Source organism: Dipodomys merriami, unplaced genomic scaffold, assembly GCF_024711535.1.
Source record: "Dipodomys merriami isolate MVZ:Mamm:240054 unplaced genomic scaffold, mDipMer1.0.p SCAF_10, whole genome shotgun sequence".
NCBI lineage: Eukaryota > Metazoa > Chordata > Mammalia > Rodentia > Heteromyidae > Dipodomys > Dipodomys merriami.
This window is the reverse complement of record NW_027202271.1, coordinates 43,380,461-43,401,928: the sequence shown is the minus strand read 5'-3', so window position 1 is coordinate 43,401,928 and position 21,468 is coordinate 43,380,461. Positions and strand designations below refer to the sequence as shown.

Here is a 21,468-nt window from a genome sequence, read left to right as displayed (position 1 = left end):
ATGGAAACTGTTAGCTGGAATTTTGTCTTTATCATAATTAGATATTAATTACAATGGATTGGTATCTACCTTCAGGCTTTCCAGACTTTTACAACAGCACAACAAAATAGGGAAGTTTATGAGGTTGAAGATGACTGCTCAAGCTGGATTTAAGTACAGCATCATACATGATGGAAAACATTATACATATACTCTTCAAAATTAAATAAGTTGCATGTGATTAGTTGCAGTGTTTAAGAAGAAAAGCGAATACTCCATGAAGCCCAAGTTAGGAATGTGAGTTGAAAATCACCAAATCTTTTACCAATTCTGGGATGATATTCCTAAAAATTTGTCAAAATGAAGTCAGAGGTAGAATTGACTCTAAACAATAAAAGAACAGGTTTCTTTAGAATCTTAGCAAGTTTGCAAATGTTGTATTGATGAAACTCTCAAGGATATTTTATCAAAGTATCACTGAAATTTGAGTATATTAGGTATATTCATGTTATTCAAATTATGGCAGCCCTAATAGATTTTAAAAGGCTGTTCTAGGTCTGCTTTTTACTTTCAAAAATTTAGATTTTAGTATTTATTATCTTATATTTAATAGTTTCTGAAGCTTAAGTTTGTGAACATTGGCTTTATTATATGTACCCACATCGTGTGTGTGTGTGTGTGTGTGTGTGTGTGTGTGTGTGTAATATTCCTGAAGCTTGAACTCAATACATGGGAGTTGTCCCATGCTCAAGGCTAGTGCTTAACCACTTGAGCATAGCTCCATTTCTGGCTCTTTGGTGATTCATTGGAAATAAGAGTCTCATGAACTTTCTTGCCTGAGCTGGCTTCAAATCATAGTCCGCAGATCAAAACCTCTTGTGTCACTATGATTACAGGTGAGAAGAACTGGTTGCCAGCTTTCATATATGTTCTTAATATTCTTAGTCAATAAGTGAGAGACAGATAGACAGACAAACAGACCCATGGAGATTAAGCACAAGTCTTTCCTTGAAGAATTTACAATTTAATTTAGAAAACATATACATATACAACAAAGGAAACACACAGAGGAATAGATATGTAGATATTTATAAGACAGTGGTTATGAAATGCTGTAGGAACTCAGAAAAAAATCTGTAGTTAATAGTATTTTTTGTTTTGTTGTCATTCCTTGGGCTTGAACTAAGGGCCTGGGTAATGTCCCTGAGCTTTTCTGCTCAAAGCTAGCACTCTGCCACTTTGAGCCACAGCACTACTTCCAGTATTCTGATGGTTAACTGGAGATAAAAATGTCATGGGTTTTTCTGCCTGAGCTGGCTTTGAACCACAATCTTCATAACTCAACCTCCTGAGTAGCTAAGGATTACAGGTATGAGCCACTTTTATTGCAGGTATAGAATTAAAAATAAATCTCTGTAGGCTTTTGCTTTCTATACAAAAGACTTGAAACTCATGAAATTGAATTTAAGAGTGATACCAGAACTGGAATCTTAATCTTCAACAAAACTTCACATTGGCAATAGAAGATGGCTAATGGATACTTTGGATGGTGATGAAGATGAGGGCTTCAGGACAACAGTCATGTACATTGTGAAATGTACATGTGAAAGAGTTGGTTATATTTTCATTACATTGCAAGGTCTGTCAGGCAAGTTGTTCCCAGTGAAACAACTTTAGGCTCATCCAATGAACAATGCCCTTATCATATTGCCATCCGCCAAATGATCAGTGATGTGGAAATGACTTATGCTAAGTGACCCACTTAGGCCCTTTAGATAATCTAGCAATAAGGCCCATAATTAATTCTTTTGACTTGGCAAGAGGAACTGAACTTAAGGTTGGGAGATTCAATTTCAAGCTCATCTTCTACCACAAATTAGTTTTTAAAATTCTGTTTTATCGAAAAAGATATATAAAATCTCGATTTCCCTCTTAGTTGTTATCAGTGTTCATGAATAATGTTTGTGATTTAGAGATATTTAATATTTAAAAAAGAGCAATGCTGTCTTCTTGAATTTTTTGTTCCTTTGTTTTTAACTGTATAAAATTCTTTGTTGTTATTCCTGTTTTTCATTGATATTTCATTTAGTCACAAAACATGTATTTAGGACACACACTGGGTCAAACTCTGCACTGGTGATGAGAATATCAACAAGAAAGACAATCCCTCTGCCAAATAAAGAGATCATTAAGATCCAAAAAAAGACATCTTTTAGAATTCCATATACTAAACAGACTATGGTACTTAATGTAATTCTTACAAATTGTAAAAATAAGCAGTCTTTAGAAAAGAATGTAAAATGTTGACTAGTAGATAAAACCCATAATGATTAAGCAGAAATTAATGTATAACATCTTTTTTAACACAAATAAAAATGTTTTTATATTTGAAAGGCAATCTTTACTTCCTCAACTTTGATTATAAAACATGTTTTATAAAATTTCACATAACAAAATTTATAAAACATGTATATTTTACAAAATTTACAAATTTAGTTATTTTAAATATTAATATAGTTCACTCATAAGCAGTTACAAGAAAATAAGTGACTTGAGAATTTGTTTCTGGAGAGAGGATGGGATTAAGCTTTTTAGTTCAATGAATATTTGTAGACCCACCCTGATTTCACTGTATTTGATGCTTGTATAATTTGGGGAGGGGAAGAGAAAAAACAAAATGTTTAAATAGGGTTACAGGTTGACCCATTGGAACAATGAGATGTACAAGACACTATGTTGAAAAACGAACTTTACAATTTAGGTGGGGGGGGGAGTGGGAGGGAGTGCAGTTGTGGAGGTGGGAGGGAAGGGATGGTAGGGCAAAAACAAAGGAGGAGGCAACAATGCTTGATAAGAAATGTACTCAATACCTTGCTCATGTAACTGTAACCCCTTTGTACAGTATTTTCACCATAAAAAAACCTATTTTAAAAAAACAAAAAAAAAGGAATACAAGACAAAAAATACTGTCAGCAAGTTTAATTTACTTAGCCTTTACTCTCTGCTCTGATTGAAAGTCTCCCCTGGCTGGCAAATTCAGACCTATTCAAAATACCTCTTATTCAATTACCAATATATCTTTTGTATGAGTCATATGTTCTTTCAGATAATGATCCAAACAAGATGAAAAGATACTTCAAATCAAAGACACAAACATCAATGAAATAATTATAATGGTGAATTTTTAAGGTGTATGTATGGTCAGATTAAAAGGCACTTTTAATTATCTGAGGATGAAGGTTGAATATAAGGATATAGAAACCTAGACAGTGGTTCAGAGTGGTCGTGCACAAGAAGAATCATCACACTCTCCCCTCACAGAGAATGTCTACAGGTAGCTTGTTCTGTAGATGGTTTATTGACATGAATCCTATAATGGTAAAATTCAGTTTCAATATCATTCATGGTCATACCATTTCTTCAGGTACCCCTATCTGATGACTGAACCAAGAGTGGCTCTAAAGTCATGACATTTGAACTCAATCTAAAACAATTTGTTAGTCAATAATCACTCTAACTGTCCCTATCAACTTAACTGAACATTCCATGTTGACACCACAGTCTTACTTCTTCCTTCCCCAAACCCTTCTTCCATTTCTGATAAACATCTTGCATCCTCAACTTCTAGTAAAATAATGGTAATCATTCTAGCTAGCTCATGTGATAGTTGTAAGTAAATCTAACTATACATATATATTCATGTGCATATAAATATTCAATGTATACATATACACATTCATAAATATATACCCATATATGCACATGTGGGAGTACATATTATATCTACATGTGTATATTCATAAGTGTATATATACACACACATACATAATGTATTTAGAATCGTGTTTGCCACATAATCATCAGATTTGCATCTTACGTTTTAATTTGCCACTCTATTCAGTTTATTTCTCCTGCCCCCTCTCTTGAGAGTTCCTTCTAAGCCTAATCACTTTATCTTCATGCTTCAGCTGCTGACTGAAAGCTAGGTGCTATTTTCCTTTGATTTTTATCTTTCTTTAAAGCTTCTGAAATGTAACCTTTTCCCAGGTACCAGATTCATATTTTTCCAATTCTCTACTGTCTACATCTTAATGTCTCACAGGCATGCAAACTGATGATTTCTATTGTGTGTTAATTTTCCTATTATCCTACACAAAAGGCCCCAAATATAGTGAATAACACTAAAGAAATTAGGTGTGTTCAGCTGCACAAGGAAAAAGTATGAAACTTATTTCTCACATCTCCTTCATTTGTGATTGTCAGGTTCTATGAGCATACTAAATTATCTATATTCTTAGGGATTCTTTGGATTTTTCCCTTCTTCTCTACACTTATTAATTCCTGATCTGGCCATTTCCCCAATATTAACAGTTTCAACAACACTTAATCACTAAGTATCAAGGTCTTGGCAGAAAAATGTCTTCAGTATCTACCTCAGTCATTTTGAAAACAAATCTTCAAAAGGGGAAAATCTGCATCTTGGCACCATGAATGGAAAGCATACATAGCCCAATGTTTTATAAAATTGATTTACTTTTGCCTACTTTATTCAATAAAATTACTTCTCACCTGGCAGAGAAAACTTCTTGAGTGACAGATCATTATAAAAAAACATATGATAATGGATCATAATGTGATGTCCTATGCATCACATACAATTTGAAATATTTATAACCTAGAATCACTTAACTGCAAAATACATTTTTCCTTTATTTCTTCTTGCTTATATGAAAATATTTTTCAGTATTCACTCTTATTTTACTTTAGATACTTTCCCATTCAAACAACATATAATATTAATCCACTAGATATGTGCCATCAAAAAATATGAACAGAAAATTTAAGCAGCCAGGTGCATTCTGTTTAGAGTCTCATTTAGCATAAATATGAATATGTGATAATTACTGATCACAATGTAGTATATTTGTTATTTTGATCACATGCATTCAAGTAGCTGTAATATTTTAGAGAAGAAAACAAATACTCAAAGCTTTATAGTTTCAAGATAATAATAAAAATTAGAGCCTCAGGACTTTTTAGTAGCTATACATTAATATAACTAATTTTGTTCCATAGATGTGCAATAAAGTCATTAATTTTAATACTTTCAATTATGTTACATTCAGATGGAAATGAAATGAGGAAAGTAGAATGAAAATATAGAAAGCCCTCGGTTTCAGTCCCCGGAAATAACAAAAAACAAAGAACCTAAAAGAATATTATTTCTAAAGGGTGTTGCTCTTAGTGTGCAATTGTCAAATAGGTTTTTTAGTTGTATGTACTGGGGTTTTTTGTTTTTTGTTTTTTTTTTTTTTTGGGTCCGGTTGTGGGGCCTGAACTCTGGGCCTGGGCGCTGTCTCTCAGCTCTTCAGCTCAAGGCTAGCACTCTACCACTTGAGCCACAGCGCCACTTCCCGCTTTTTTCTTTTTGCTTATGTGGTGCTGAGGAATAGAACTCAGGGCCTCAGGCATGCAAGGCAAGCTCTACCACTGAGCCAACTTCCCAGCCCGTATGTACTGTTTTCTGTAAACAAATTCATTGTAGAGTTCAAGGAAAAGAAATACTATTGTGGGCTGAGAGTTCACAAGAATTTAAATTGTAACAGTTCTGTGACTTCAATCATTTTTTTACAAAGAAAAGGCCTTTATATGTATTACAACAAAAGATCATAATTTAAAATCTATCATTTCATTACTAGGTGTGTTCTATGCAGATAGCAAAGCAAGTACGAAAATCTATGTATAGACAGCATAGATTTTTCTTGCCTTTAATGTAACTTTTTCATTGCAGAAAACTTAATTCTTGGTTTTAAACATTAGTGGAAGATAAATAATAGAATGAAAGCTAATAAATAGAAACAGAAGAAAATTTTATAGGAGCTAAAAAAAGAAAGATAATGATTAAACTCTTAAACCATTAACTTAAAAATTCATCATTTAACTAACTCAGCTAATTTCTTTTTTTTGGGGGGGGGAGTCCGGTCGTGGGGCCTGAACTCTGGGCCTGGGCACTGTCCCTCAGCTCTTCAGCTCAAGGCTAGCACTCTACCACTTGAGCTACAGAGCCACTTCCGGCTTTTTTATTTTTGCTTATGTGGTACTGAGGAATCGAACCCAGGGCCTCATGCATGCAAGGCAAGCGCTCTATCACTGAGCCACCTTCCCAGCCCCTAACTCAGCTAATTTCTGTAGATTTCTTGAGAAAGCACCACATTAACAGCAGAATTTGAATAATGCCTTTAAATATAGTTTTATAATTAGTTTATTTCTATATAGTCATTTTATTGAAAAAATCGATGTTGCGAATATCTGCTCATGAATATTTTGATTTTAATTTGTAGACTTAAGCTTTAAAACTTATTCCTCTACCCCCTAATCCTGATAATTCTCTTAACCTTTGCTTTCAATACATATATCACACTTTGGAAGTAAACCAGTATCACCTTTAATTGCATTCACCATCACTCAGCTTTGACTGGAATGTTCCATGTCAAAGTCTGAATCCCAGGTGACTATGAAGATAATAGAAACTGGGGGAAGAGGGGGGATTTCAAGTTTCTCTGTAATTGGTTCCTTAAGAATAATGAAGTCAATATACAATACTGCTCACTGTCAAACCTCTGATTATGAAGAAGAGCTTGAGGATGTTTAAAAAGCAATTCTATTTCCCACCCAATAGCAGGTTGATAATGTTAAAAGAATAAAGGATGAAGAAGCAGAGAGAAAACCAAGACCTTTTGTTTTTTATATTCTTTTGGCAGAACTATTCCTAAGCCAATTTCACTCTAAAACCTGGTAATTAAAATGTATTCTTCAAGCACATATTTGATAATTTTGGAGGGCATAAAACTATGATTTAATTTCTTATCATTTTACCTACATTTAGATTTCCTCTAGTATAGCGTCTTTTGTGGATAAAACTTACACCAACAACTTAGCAAAAATCAGTTTGTGCCCAAAATTTCCATTAAAATTCAGAATAACATAAATGTAATCTTTCCATGAATACCATTTCTTCCTAAAGCAGATGATAGCCTGCCATTTTATAAATAAATTTAAATTGTTATGCTTCTATTCCTAGCCATGCATGCATGGTAGGCTCATTTTTTGGGTGCAATAGCAATAATGATAATGATAATGATGATGATGATAATAATAATAATAATATGTTACCTTATCATCTAAAGTAAAATTAAAAGAATCATGTAACTGTTCTGTTTGCAGATGCTAAGTGATATTTGTATTTATAGTGATGTAATATAATCACCACAACTCGTAAGTGGACACAGTAAAGAAAGCTTCAGATGCATAAAAATTATCTGTGTCTTTGACCTTTATAATTTCATGGTACTTTAATGGTGATAAACAATGCAGTTATTGTTCATTTTAAAAAGGAAATGAAAAAATAATCTTAGTATCTCAGACTACACTACTGGAAAAGTTCTTGAGTTTTTTTCCTCTTTGTCTTGAAGTAATATTGTACTCTATGAGGACAAGAAAAATTAAGTCTTTTTTTCCCCTCTCTTACTCGCTCATTCATTGCTAATTTATTTCCCTTCCTCCTTTCCTTCCTTCCTTCCTTGCTTCTTTCCTTCCTTTTCATCATACTTGCAGTATGATGAAATAATAATGTGCAATAGCACATTATGAAGAAAGACATATATCCTTTCTTCCCTCTCCTTCCTTTTTTTCCTCCTTTCCTTTCTTTCCTCTTTCCCTCACTTCCTCCTTTCCTTCCTTCCTTGCTTCTTGCCTTCCTTTTTATCATACTTACAGTATGATAAAATAATAATGTTCAGTAGCACATTATAAAGAAAGACATGTTATCTAGCACTAGGATTTTAGATGGACATTAAATTGATCAAATACTGGTTTCAGTTACTGTATAATCATAGAATATTTCTGCTACAGTAAACTGTTGCTTTTGTTTTGTACCAGACAGTAAGAAACAAGCATCTAAGTGCTGATGGTTCACTTGAGATTGTTTGAGTATTAACTCATGAGTTTGTCAGTACACATTAGTGCTAAGGTTGATCCTTCCCACTTCGGAGACTCTCTAAGAAGAGACTCTAGAAACAAATGATTTCCAGTAGATGGGATCCAATGTAGTATGCATAATGTTGGGAGGTTTTTCTCAGGACCAAGTCTACCCATGAAAATCAAGGAATTTTGCTATGAGGACAATAATTCAAAAGAGTACTATACTTGTTTTTCAGTCAGAAATCTCAAATTCAGATCTGCATACACAGATAACATGAAAAACCATGGAGAAGACCTTTGAAGAAAATGCCACAGCTCCAGTAAGAGGGGGCTTGGTGAATGAAGAGGAGGGGTCTTAATTAAAAATGAAGGTTCAATGGAGAGAAATATGTGGTAGAGCTTACAGAACTTTGTGCTATGACTCATCTGAAACCTTTTAGCGAATTTTAATGTGGCAAAAGTACTGCATTATGATGTACCATGTGGTATCCTGATTTGTCATCTTCTCTTGACATATCATTTATTGAGGGGTACAAGAAGAAACCCTACATTGGCTGAGGAAAATTTCTCTACTTACATCCCACACGGAGATTTAAAAATATATTTCTAGAGTTTGGCATTTACAGAAACATGTTTCACTTTTGGAGTTCTGAAAGAAGATAGCTATTTTATTTTTATTTTGGGATTGGAAGTCTATTATAGTAACACGTCACCACTAGAGGGCCAAAGTAACTCCTCTAATTTGGTAAATGGTCAGTGTAGGAGGGCCAATAACTAAACATTTGAGTTTTCTTGACATTCACATCTTTTACCATATTGGCTGGTATGCCTTTTAAAATGATAGGATGATTTTTTCCCTGTTATTTCTTTATCTGTTTCAGAAAATGTTATGTTTATTTATTTTCAACGACCACATCAGGACCAAACAGAATCTTTTTATTCCACAGAAAAAATTTCTATCCCTAAGTCTTATTATTTCCCCGTGTAGCTATTGGAATTATTTTGTAAGATAGTCATTATATTGTCACTTAATGTGTGAAGTTGAACAAGAAAAATTCAGAAAGCCTGAATAATGCAACAGTGATTGGAAGAATCATATTGTTTCCCTTTTAAGGAAGAAAATAATTTTCATGGGATATGCTTACCAATGAAAACACATTATAATGAAGTTCTTTCAGCCTGTTAAAAAGTTAAATTTTACATATCTAAAAAAAATCTCAAGCAAACATTCTGCTTAGGGCAGTCAATAGCAGATTTTTCATACACGTATTGCTATGTCATTTCTAGTTCCAGAACAAAAAATGGTGCGTTTGCTTTCACCAACCAATTTTTTAAATCAATAATCATGCCTAGAAATGAGAGAAATGGTGGGTTGTTTTTTCCAGTGTCAAGTTTTCATTTAAAATGATTGTGTTTAACATTAGGCACATTGGCCAGCTGTCCTAAGTGTAACAACTATGTCAGAGATGACCTTAATATAAAAGATTTATTACCTATAAGGCTGTATCAAACTATACTTGATTAGATTTTCAAATAAACCCTTGGGGCAAATAATCATGATGGCTTGACCTTCAATAAGACTTAAAACAATGAATGAATGAGTAAATAAAAACTTTCTGCTGCATATTTTCTTCTTAGTCTTTTTTCTTCTTTGGATTCTGGAAGAACTACCTAAATATTATGCCATCCTCTATTTTTTTTAAGTCTATTTCTGCTCTAGTAAAGCTGTATTACCTAAGGCTATTAGCCAACATGTTGGCTCCTCTTGCTCTTCCAGGTTCTCCCAAGAGAGAAAGGCAGCAGTATGGTATTTATCTCTTAATCTTCATAGATTTATTGTGTAAACTAGAATAAACTTTAAAACTCAGTAAAAGTAATCTGATTTTTCAGTGATTATAGATTTATGCACTAATAGTGGAGAATTTATTTTTTCTCCTTAGGCTCTTAGAAAAAAAATCTTACCCAAGAAACCTTGAAATTCACTGTTTTAGTGGAGGGCAGCCCACCAGGCTATTATTGTGTGTTGACAAATTTAGTTCCAACAATGACACATCAGCTCTGTTTCCAATTGAGAGGAGGGTATGTCTTAGCTTCTGTACTTCTTACTCTATTTTGCAAAGAAATTTTTAGAACAGTTTATATTTTTCTCAGTAGCTTTCCATTTGTGTTTGGTATGTAGTGTCGTTAGTTGATGGTTTGTGACCTAAATGTGAAAACACCACTAACTTATATGTCCCTCTCATGTGTAATGTGTCTTAGTGTGAAATAAAACATATTCTAACCCTGCCTTATCACTCAGCAGTAATAGTGATAATCATAGCAGTGAACTCAGGCAACACTTACAGAGTGTATACAATGTCAGATACTCTGAAAATCACACCGTGAATGCCGCAATTCACACCTTACTAAAAGTGTCCAAAATGCCCAATGTTCTTTATCTTTAAATATCAGTTATGTATATGTCCTTGTTAATGACATACAGAATAAAAACCACCTGAAATAAGTAAGCAATTGATTTTAGTTTTACTAGCTTCAATAAGAAATTGCTAAACTTAAAAGCACTGGTTGTCAAAGTGGGCCTGACATGTGAGGTTTTCATAAAGGATAATGAGTTCAGTGGGAGATGAAGAGACCACTGCAGTAAGACAATGCCGAACAACTCTCAGGGGTTGATTTCAACAGTTGCTGGCCAACTTTCCTCACTTAAATATCCAGTAACTACTTCCTTCCTTTTCCCTGTCTTTGGCCAAGAATTAGCTCACATCCTATGGTGTGTTTCTTTTATTTATTTTCTTTTTCCAAAGTGCTCTTTGGGATATTTGTTTATTACAGATATTTCCTCTTTATTCCTTTCTTTCATTAGTTTACTCTTCTTCTGAAATGAAAAAAAAAAGTCCTAAATAATTGTGGAGCCCACATGATTATTTTTCACTTAGAGTATACTTGAGTGTGGAATATGTGAAGTATTATTTATCATAGTAGACAAAATAATTTTATTGTAAAGAGTAATGTTAATTGATGAGAAGGTAGGGAATGGGATGAGTAGTAAAGAAGGAAAAATGTGCATAAATATAGAGTCTAGATGAAATTCTGCATTTCGTAGTTTTCTTTCTACAATCAGTTCTTGCATTCTTTGCTCACCATTACATACATTCAGAAGTCTTCCTCAGACAGTGTCTTCCTGAAATGCTCTTTCTTTCACAAACCCAAAAGATTTATTGCAGGTTTTGGATCCTTGCTGTCAAATTGCAGAGGCTTTTCCTTCAAGGGTAAAGGGATTCTCAATGCAACTTCCATCTTTCCTTGTTTATGACATTCCAAGAAATGTGCTTGGAATTGCAATGTTACAGCCTTGGTCTTATGAAAGATGTTGTTTTCTCATTTGTTCCACATCCCATCTCTACAATTTGTCCCCAAACTCCTCCAATTTAAAGAGTAAATTAAATTGGCTCAGCTATTTTTGAGTTATGAGGGAGCAAAAAATATACTTTTCCTCCTCCTCAAAATTGCTTGAAACTTTATTTGTTCTGGTTTAGCTCAAGAGAAGATATAAATTTCACACTTGGCAGTATTACAAAAGGAAAGGAAAACCAGGCCATTAAAAAATCTTAATCTAAAGTTCAAAGTATATTAATTTTTGTAATATTTTATCTAAACATATTGTATATTCTCTCAGGTGAAAAATAGAAATGTCCAAAGAGAGAGTGTTATATACTTTGAATAAATAATTATTGACTAGATGCTATATAGAAACTACTAAGCAATCAGGAGAAAAACAGAATATGTTTATTCTTGGCTGTCAAATGAGTCTAAAATGGGAGTATGGAATTATTACTGCATAAAAGAGAGGGTTAAATAGCACTTCATGAATGTTCAGAGGAGAAGGCAGTCCCAAAAAGCCAGAAGTTTCAAAAAACAAACCCAAAAAGCCCAAACCATTATATTCTAGCAGCAATTATATACGCTGGACCAAAGCCACAATCCCACGATTTGTGATTCTAATTTCACTCCTGCTTCCTTTAATCCATATTCTCCCAAATGCCCAGATTTAAGATCTGAATTCCCATCTTAAAGAATGTAAACCCAAACATATCATGCCTTTGCTTAGTGGTAGTTGTTTCCCATTGCACTTTGAATGGACTCCAAATGTCTCTGCATTCTAGATCTTATCTCAGGATGCCTTCAGCAAGGTTTTAGTGAGACATTTGCAGATTATATTGTCAATGATTTTGGACTGATTATAATATACATCTCTAGTTTTATAGAGGCTTTTTAGTTAGCATTATATTTGCATAAAATATATGAAAGTTTGCAATGTAGCTCTGTCATCTATATCTATATCTCTATATATTCAGCCTTTATGATAAACTTATTATATATTTCATCTATGCACATTATAAATACCAAAAGAATCTTTTTACCATCAGCATTACTACTTTATAAAATCAAGAGAAAAAATAGTTTATATTTAGATTCCTTCTATACCTTATCTTTTTAATATTCCATGAGGACCCAACTTCCTATTTATATTTCATATAGTGTAAATCTGCTAGTAATAAATTTTCCAAGCTTACATTTATTTAAGTGTCTTTGTCACCTTCATTCTTGTCATGGCCTTAATATATATGTCTTCACTAAATTTAATATGTAGATGTCTTTGCCCCTAATATGGTACATTAGAGTATGGGAGTAAAGAGTGTTAAATAGGGTCGTAAGAATAGGGCCCTGATCCAATAGGATTAGTGTCCTTAAAAGAAGAAATACCAGGGTCATACTACCTCTGGCTTTCTCCAAGCACCTGTGTCAGAGAAGACCATGACCCACCAAATGCAATGCGATTAGAAGGCCCTCGCCATCATTGCACCTGGCTTGTGGATTTTCATTCTTCAGAATTGTAAGAAAAAACAAGAGCATTATTTAAGTCACTCATCCTGTGGTATTTTGTGGCAGCCTGAACAGACTAAAGCCGACTCTTTTCTGAATATAGATTTCTGGGTTAAATTTTTTTCTTGTATTTTTGGCAGTTTAAACATATCCTTCTTCCATTTATCTATTACAGTTTTGTCTCTTGTTACAAAATAGCAGTCATTGAAATTCTTTTTCCCTAGGTGATGTGATCATTTCTATGGCTGATTTCTTAAATTCCTTCTTTTATTTTTGTTTATGGGCTCGATTGTGCTATGGACTGGTGTGTGTGTGTGTGTGTGTGTGTGTGTGTGTGTGTGTGTGTGTGTGTGTGTGTGTGTGTGTGTGTGTGTGTGTCTGTGTGTCTGTGTGTGTGTGTGTCTGTGTGTCTGTGTGTGTGTGTGTCTGTGTGTGTGTGTGTCTGTGTCTGTGTGTGTCTGTGTCTGTGTGTCTGTGTATTTCATCCCATTTTGAAATACAGTAGCTTCTTGAATTTGAAAATTCACATCTTACAGCAATTTAGGGAAAATTCAGCCTATTCTTTTTTCAATTTCTTCTATCTTTTCTCTCTACTTTCAGTATTCCAGGTGAATATTCAACTTTTTCATATAATTCTACATGTCCCTATGTCTTCATTTTCCTTTCTTCTTTACATTAGATTTGTGTTTATGCTTCAGTTTTTATGTCCACAAACCTTTTCTTCTGACATCTTTGTAAACTACCCAATAATCAATAGTAGATTTTACTGCTAGTGCTGTTAACTTCTAGAATTTTTATTTTATCCTGTTTTGCTTTTAAACAATTTCTATTTTTCTGTTCTGATTTCTGACATTGCTATTCATTGTAAGAAATCTAAATTTATTTTATCAAGTAAAGTTAAAACATCTTTACAAAATCCTTGTTTACTCAGTAAAATATCTGAGTAATTTCACAGTTGGTATCTGCTAATTATCTTTTCTCCAGAAAATGCATTTTTAGATTTTCCTTGTTTTTTGTTTTTTGAATAATTTTAAGTTATAGTTAGTATAGATTCTGATATACTGTACCAAAGAGATCTATTTTTATGCATTTAATAGGCAGTGTGCAAATTGCACACTGTTTTGGCAGAGGAGGCAGCTGAAATTTGTCCTTTATTTTATCTTAGAGTTTGTCTTTATATTAAGACAGTCTGATATTTTGGCAGATTTTGTACAATTTTGCTAAGAGGTCTAAAATATATTACCAAAAATGTATTATATAGGTATTATAAAATAACATTAAAGCCTACAGCTGGCAGATTGTGGCATGAATGATATATGTAGAGCCAGACAGTATCTTGGTGCCAGTTAAAAGAGCACAGTAAGGGACTTTGATTGTTAAGGTTTTCGAGTTTTTCTATCTGGATGTGGGTTCTCCACAGGAAGCTACATTAAGGGTTGTTGAGGAATGGATATATCCCTCTACTCTGAGATTTGAACAACCCTCTCTTATTTGTTTCACAGAGAGTTATTCTATGTGTTTTAGTAGTTAAGGGCACGTAGGTGCTTCTAGAGTGTGTGGCTTGAGTCCTTGGTGCACAGAGTTCTAAAGATTATAGAATGCAAAGCTTTTAGGCTCTTACTTTCACTGTATAATGTTAAAACTCTGGGGCTGAGAAGGTGGCTCAGTGGTAGAGTGCTTGCCTTACATGCATGAGGTACTGAATTTGATTCCTCAGCACCACATAAGCAGAAAAAGCCAGAAGTGACACTGTGACTCAAGTGGTAGAGTGCTAGCCTTGAGCTGAAGAGCTGAGGGACAATGCCCAGGACCAGAGCCCAGGTCCCATGACTGACCCCCCCAAAAAAAAAGTAACGTTAAAACTCACCCCAATAACAAGATCTGATATTTCGAATCCATGACATGAGACAAATCACTTTAACCTTCTGAGTTACAGTTTACTTTCTAATGAGTAAAGGTAATTGTATCTATTTATAAGAAATCTTTTTAGGAATAAATCAATGAACATTTCTACAAATCTGGCATGTACCATAATCTTAAAAATGGTAAGATTTTCACCAAATTAATTAAAAATAGCTCACATTACCTAAGAGACTACCATGTTCACCTGGCAAACAGTAGCTTGTTTTTTGTTTGTTTGTTTGTTTTTGGGGGGGTCCAGTCATGGGACCTGAACTTAGGGCCTGGGCGCTGTCCCTCAGCTCTTCAGTTCAAGACTAGCACTCTACCACTTGAGCCACAGTACCACATCTGGCTTTTTTCTTTTTGCTTATGTGGTGCTGAGGAATCGAACCCAGGGCCTCAGGCATGCAAGGAAAGCACTCTACCACTGAGCCACCTTCCCAGCCCAGTAGCTTGTTTTATACTTAATTACAGGCTTTCCACAGAACCAGCAAGGCATTTGTTATGTGAAATTGCCAATGAAAACATATCCATAACAAAATATAACTTTCTTATTATGTGACCATGAATTAAAAGATGAAAATTCAGACATGGAGCTGTGGCTCAAGTGGTAGAGTGCTAGACCTGAGCACAAAAGCTCAGGAACAACACCTGCGCTTTGAATTCAAGCCCAAAGATGAACAAAATTTTTGAAATAAGAGTTGGAAATGTATTTCCTCATTTAAAAATGTTTGAGGAAAACTGCAAGCTCAAAACCATATTTATGTTAAATTTAAAGAAATTTAGTATGTCAAAACATTTTAATCTCTTTAAAAGTTAAACTCACAAAACATAAAATTTCTAGTCATGCTATCAATATAATTTCTGATCATTTTGATTCAATTTAGGATAAAGTAATAGGTAAAATTCCCTTTCAAAATGATTATCAATGACTACCAGACATCATCAATATTTAAAAATTATAACTTTCTGATGTTTCTGAGTCCAGGTATGAGGTTATTTCTTTTCATTGTGGTATAAATCACTTCTGAACTAGTACTCTGGGGTTTAGATTATTTTTATTGATTTATTTATTTCTTTTGCTGTCATTCTTGGGTGGGCCTGGCTTGCGCACCGTTTCTGAGCTCCTTTTTGCTCAAAGCTAGAGCCTTATGAATTGAGACACAGCTCCACTTCTGACTTTCTGGTAGTTTCTTAGAGATGAGTCTCATTTTACTGTCCAGGCTGGCTTTGAACCATCATCCTCAGATCTCAGACTCCTGAGTAACTAGGATTACAGGCATGACCCACTGGCACCAGAACCACTGAATATTTTTATTTTTATTTTTGTGCAGTACTGGGGCTTGAACACAGGGTCTGCGCAATGTCACTGAGCTTCTTTTGCTCAAGGATAACACTCTACCACTTGAGCCACAGAGCCACTTCTGACTTTTTCTGTGTATGTGGTACTGATGAATTGAACCCAGGGCTTCATTCATTCTAGGCAAGCACTCTACCACTAAGCCACAATCTAGTCCCATTGAATAGTTTTAAACCACATTTCACAGCAAGAAACTCAAACCACAAAAAGAAGACTGTTCATAATGGGAAAGTACTTAACTGCTACTTTTTATATCAACTTTGTTAATTAAATAACAAATTGACCACAATTTAATAAGTGTTTAAAACACTGCAAACGTAGGTGAAAGGCAAGGTTCTGCAGTTTCTTCTTGGGTCCTTTTGGATGTTTCCTTTTGGAGAAATTAATATCCCTGTAAGGGGAAAGTAGTAGAGGAGAAGTAGAGGAGAAGAGGGATAGGATATAGTCAAAAGTCTAGTGCATATCCTACAAAGTTGAGAAGAGTGAGAAAAGGGATAGGTAGGGAGGGAATGACTCAAGCTGTACACAGGGGTGACACTGGTCAAAAACTGCTTTTTAAAATGTCAACTCTTTTGTACAACCACTTAAAATAAGTATCTACTATTTTTCTATCTCTCTCTACATATATGTAAGAAGTTTGACATACCCACAGAGAGAGCACAGACAGAGATATTCTGAAATCACAACAGAAAGACTTAGATAAACCCAGCCTTCCATCTATTTTCAGAAAAACACCAAGGTTGAGTAAAATGTTAAGTACCCTGAAGACCAGAATAATCAATAGCGGAATCAAACAACTACTTAATATTATGTGGCACCAAATAACCCCACTATGCCAAAACAAATTACTTCCCAAAAGGATTAGTGGAGATACACTGGCAGTGGTGGTTATTTTACTGTTAGTCTTAAGAAGTATGTTATGTAGGAATATTAAGACAGACATTTAATTTTACGGGGAGCAAGAATTATGTTCAATTTATTTTATTAATTAGGAGAAACACATTAGTTATTATGAGAACAGAAACAAGTAGATAAAATGGAAATTTTATATAACATACAAAGTTTGGTTGTATTGGAAACAGAAGCGTAGAGACAGTTTTGTGGACCAGATCTGCTGTTGTAACTTTCCACGAAAGGAGTTGTAACAATCACAGAAAATGTTGAGTTTCCTCTTGCTAAGCAAGGCCTGTTATACTTCTGGCAAAGGTCACTTTCAAGTAAATACTGTCAAACAGAAAGTCTAGGAAGCAGACAGGTTGATAAAGGGCAGATATACTTTCATTGCTTCTTTCAGGTGCTGGCTTCAGATAACATTCTTGTTGACAGTCCTGAAGAAGAATAGTATAGTAACATGTGGAATGCACCAAGAGCCGTGTATACCAAACACTTATTAATGAAAGACTTGGTTTGTTTTGATTTTTTTTGAACAGGATCATGCTTCGTAAGCTAAGCTAATCTCTTCTGTATCTGCTTCGCAAGTGTTGGAGTAACAAGCTTTTCCTGCCATGCTTGTCATTATAGTGAAATTCTTATAGATATGCTTTGGTTCAGTTGGTTCTTTGAAAATGAGTCTACATTTGTCAATTACATTGAGTGATGCTTGGCTTATTAATAAAAAATAAAAGCAATGGCTTAGGAATCAGGACATTACTAGGGATTCTGACTTTACCACTTACTGATTGTGTGGCTTTACCAAAATCATGACAACCTTTTTATCCATCATTTTCTCAACTGTAAAATTAGAACAGCAACACTTTTTTTCATAGGGATGATTGTGATCAAGTAGGTTATTCTGCATTATTGAAAAATTGTCAACAAATGTTTTCATTTCTAATCTCCCAATGCTCTTTCTCCTTCACTCTTACATACAAAAATTTAGTGCTCTTCAAAAATCAGCGTAAATTATAATTGCCTATTTTAATAAATAGCAATTTCATAATAATTACAAAATAATTCCCTTTGCTGCTAAATGCTCATCTAGAATGCTTTGCTTGCTTTTTAATTGTATGAGTGTCTGCAAGATTGAACATTTTGCTTTGGAAAATAAAGAACCTCGGTTCTTTTCACAGCTATTCAGTGGTTTGAAAGAACCATTTAAATATTCACTAAGTAAACTAAGGGGAAGCAAATTTTCATGCCAGGTATTAAGGTAACTTCATATTAAACACACAAAATCACAACTAGTTTCCAGGAAATTCTGCAGGAAACTTTTATATAGATTTAGGATTTGAAGAGGCTACAGAATTGGAAGCATGAAGAAGTACCTATTGTCATTTCTAACAAAAACATTTGGCTAAAATTATTTATCCATAAGCCATATAATATGAAACCTTTTGACCTACTGTCACCTTATTTTCATATTATGTGAACTTGCTACTATATATAATATACATTAGTCTGCACATACTTATTTTATTGTGGCAAAACATACAAAACATAGAATCAACAATGTAAACCACAGGTTAACACAATAGATTGAGAACAACTGTGCAACTATCATCATCATCAGATATGATATAATTGTTGTCTTTTTAAAATTCAACTACATATACATACAGTATTTGTAATGTCATTGAAATATGTGACATACATTTATTGTTTTGATGCATTTGTTTGTTTACTCATGAATATGTTTTAGAAACCTATACTGTTAGTGCATTTAAAGCTATGTAGTACTATTCCATTCCACAGATGTATATTTACATGACAGAGAAATTTAAGTTACTTCCAATTTTTACTATTTCAGTGTTTCTAAGAGCAGATCTATCCAACTATAACTGCTGGCTGTAAAATATGTGTACGTTTTTGTATTGACAATTATTACTAAACAATGGTCCAAACTACTTCCATGATTTGATGCTACAAAATATTTTGATAATTTTCTCTTTAAACCAGTTCAATAGATTATATACTCTCCCATATCACTAAGAAAGTCCATACTATATTAACTTTCATTAACATTGAATCATTGAAAATACCAACTTTGTAACAATTTTTTTATTCTTCTCATACTATTATCTCTTCCATCTTCACTAATACTGACTGCTTCTTTCTTTGGAGGGTGGATTTCAATATATAGAGATAGAGATAGATAGATAGGTAGATAGATAGATAGATAGATAGATAGATAGATAGATAGATAGATAGATAGATAGATAGATAGATATAGATAGATAGATAGATACGTACAAAATTTGATTTAATTCACACTTAAATTATAAGGTAATTTGGAATTTTATATCATTTTTACTCACTAAAAATGATATAAAAATGGTCATAGCTAAACAGCCCTCTAATCCCAGTTCCCAGGAAGCAAAGACAAGAAAATTTTCATTTCAAGACCAGCCTGGCTATATAATGAGTGCAAGGCTAACTTGAACAACATGGTGAGACCTTATCTCAAAAATAAAAAAGGAAGAGAGAGAAAGAGAGAGGTAGAGAGAGAAAGAGAGAGAGGAGCAAAGGAGTGAATGAAAGAAGAAAGAAGGAATGAAGGAAGGAAGGAAGGTAGGAAGGAAGGAGTAAGGAATAATTGACATCATTTTATTAACCAGGGTTGATTGATGTTGACCATTTAGAAAGGAAAGTTGCATAAAACTTCTGTGGTAGAATCTTATGTATGTATTGATAGAAGTGACAATAATTAGATTTACAAAGAGATGTATTTATTCCCAGGTATTCCTAGCGCCTGGTTATGTGGAATATGTCACTAACTTTTCCATATTCTCTCTTGTTAAATTTAGCTGGCATATACACCTTCAGTACTTCTTAGAGAGTTGCTGCAAGTAGATGTGAAAAGCACAGTCTTCTAGTAGATACAAACTTTAGAGGAAGGCCATATGGGTTTAGCTACTTAGAAAAGTGGCTGTAGTAACTCAGGCTTTGTAGAATGTTGGTAATTATTTTATTATCTTATCATGGTCTCCCACAACCAAACTAAAGTACAAAGAATGTAAGGGCAGCACTTTGAGGCTTTAGAAATGGTTGTCTAGCTATGCAAATTTGGCCTATTTAGTTGTTTTGAAATTATTGAAGATAGTCAAGGTAAAGCAACAGGGATCATGGGTTGGCATATCCAAGAAGCATGGATCAAATTGCTCTAGACCTTGAACAAGTTATGTTTTTTGCTCTGTGTCCTTGAACAATTTATATCCAGTGGGTCATCAACTTCTTTGTGTTGGAGATATTAATTCCTTTCAGGATTCTGGTGAAGACTAGTCATTGTGTGCTTAAAGCACATAATTATTATTGTATACACTAAGTGAAATGAAGCCAAGTTCTACTGCTTTAACTTGAGGTTAAGCCCCTTATGTGGAAAATTTAATGTCTTCTCTTGTCTAACAGGTCCCTGAAAGTCTGCCAGGAGACAGATTCATTCTCATTCTGACATGAGAAAGCAGAGTGAGTCTTAGTTAACTTAGTTAACTTCTGCCTGATGCTAGGAAATATTTAGTCTTTTAGTTTTGCTTATTTAGCTTATTTGTCACTCTATTATTTATTTCTAGCACTAGGCTCCTTCTATTCTTAATGGCCCTTCTTTGGTAGCTATGCTTAAAAACTGAGCAAGGGAATTAGAAAAGCATTTTTTCATGAACACCCTACCATGATGATCCTGTGATCACAACTGTCCTTCATTCTCTCCAGTTTTAACTCAGAGAATCATCCAGAAAGGGAATAGTGGAGGATTCAAGTAAATTTCTAACATACTCCTTGTCCAAGTCCCTGGAATGGAGGTGCCTTTTCTTTGTTCATTGTAAACCCCAGAGTCCTATTGACATTTCCACTTGGTTTAAGTGGGGTTTAAGTGGGGAAAACAAATGAGGAGAAAAGATAGAAACAGGAACCATTGACCTCTCATCTTTTTTTTTTTTTTTCAGCAGAAAAGCCTGTTGAATTTTTTAAACTGGCCAATTCGGGGAATACAGCATAAGAGGAAAGCTTCAAGAGTATTTCTAGCACCAACAGCAAGCCAGAGAATGACACACAATGGAACTGAAAACAGACATAGTGCTTTCTGTGTTCATAGTGTGGAGTGACCAGTAGTGACTTGGAGGTAGGACCAACAGGGAGTTACCTAAAGAGACAGTGTTAGCAAGTCCAGGTCTTCCACACAACCTCAGTTCTAATTATTTTGAGTCTTTTGAATAAAAACTGAGCAGATACTTACTTAAAGCTATCGTTTTATTTTTGTTTTATGAAAGAGTTGCTAGTAAACTTTAAAGGTCATTCTCATGGTGATGGGATAGCTGGTGAATGCAAAGATGGAGGGATCTCAGTCATGAGTGGAAATCTCGAGATAGATTCAGGGAAAGCTGGCTGAACACACTGACTATATACAAGGTTCAGAGGCTGTCAACAGGAAC

The 21,468-nt window shown here is 34.1% G+C and overlaps 1 long non-coding RNA gene across 3 annotated transcripts in view; it reads left to right on the top strand.

The window, feature by feature from the left end:
* Positions 1-21,255, top strand: part of LOC138805121 (uncharacterized) — a 37,634-nt gene extending 16,379 nt beyond the window's left edge. For 2 of the 3 annotated variants that reach the window (XR_011365448.1, XR_011365449.1), the window contains 2 exons: positions 20,450-20,506; positions 20,983-21,255. This is a non-coding gene — a long non-coding RNA (uncharacterized lncRNA). The remainder of the gene's footprint in view (positions 1-20,449; positions 20,507-20,982) is intronic. The other variant, XR_011365447.1, reaches the window with a different exon arrangement.
* The last annotated feature ends 213 nt before the right edge of the window (positions 21,256-21,468 follow it).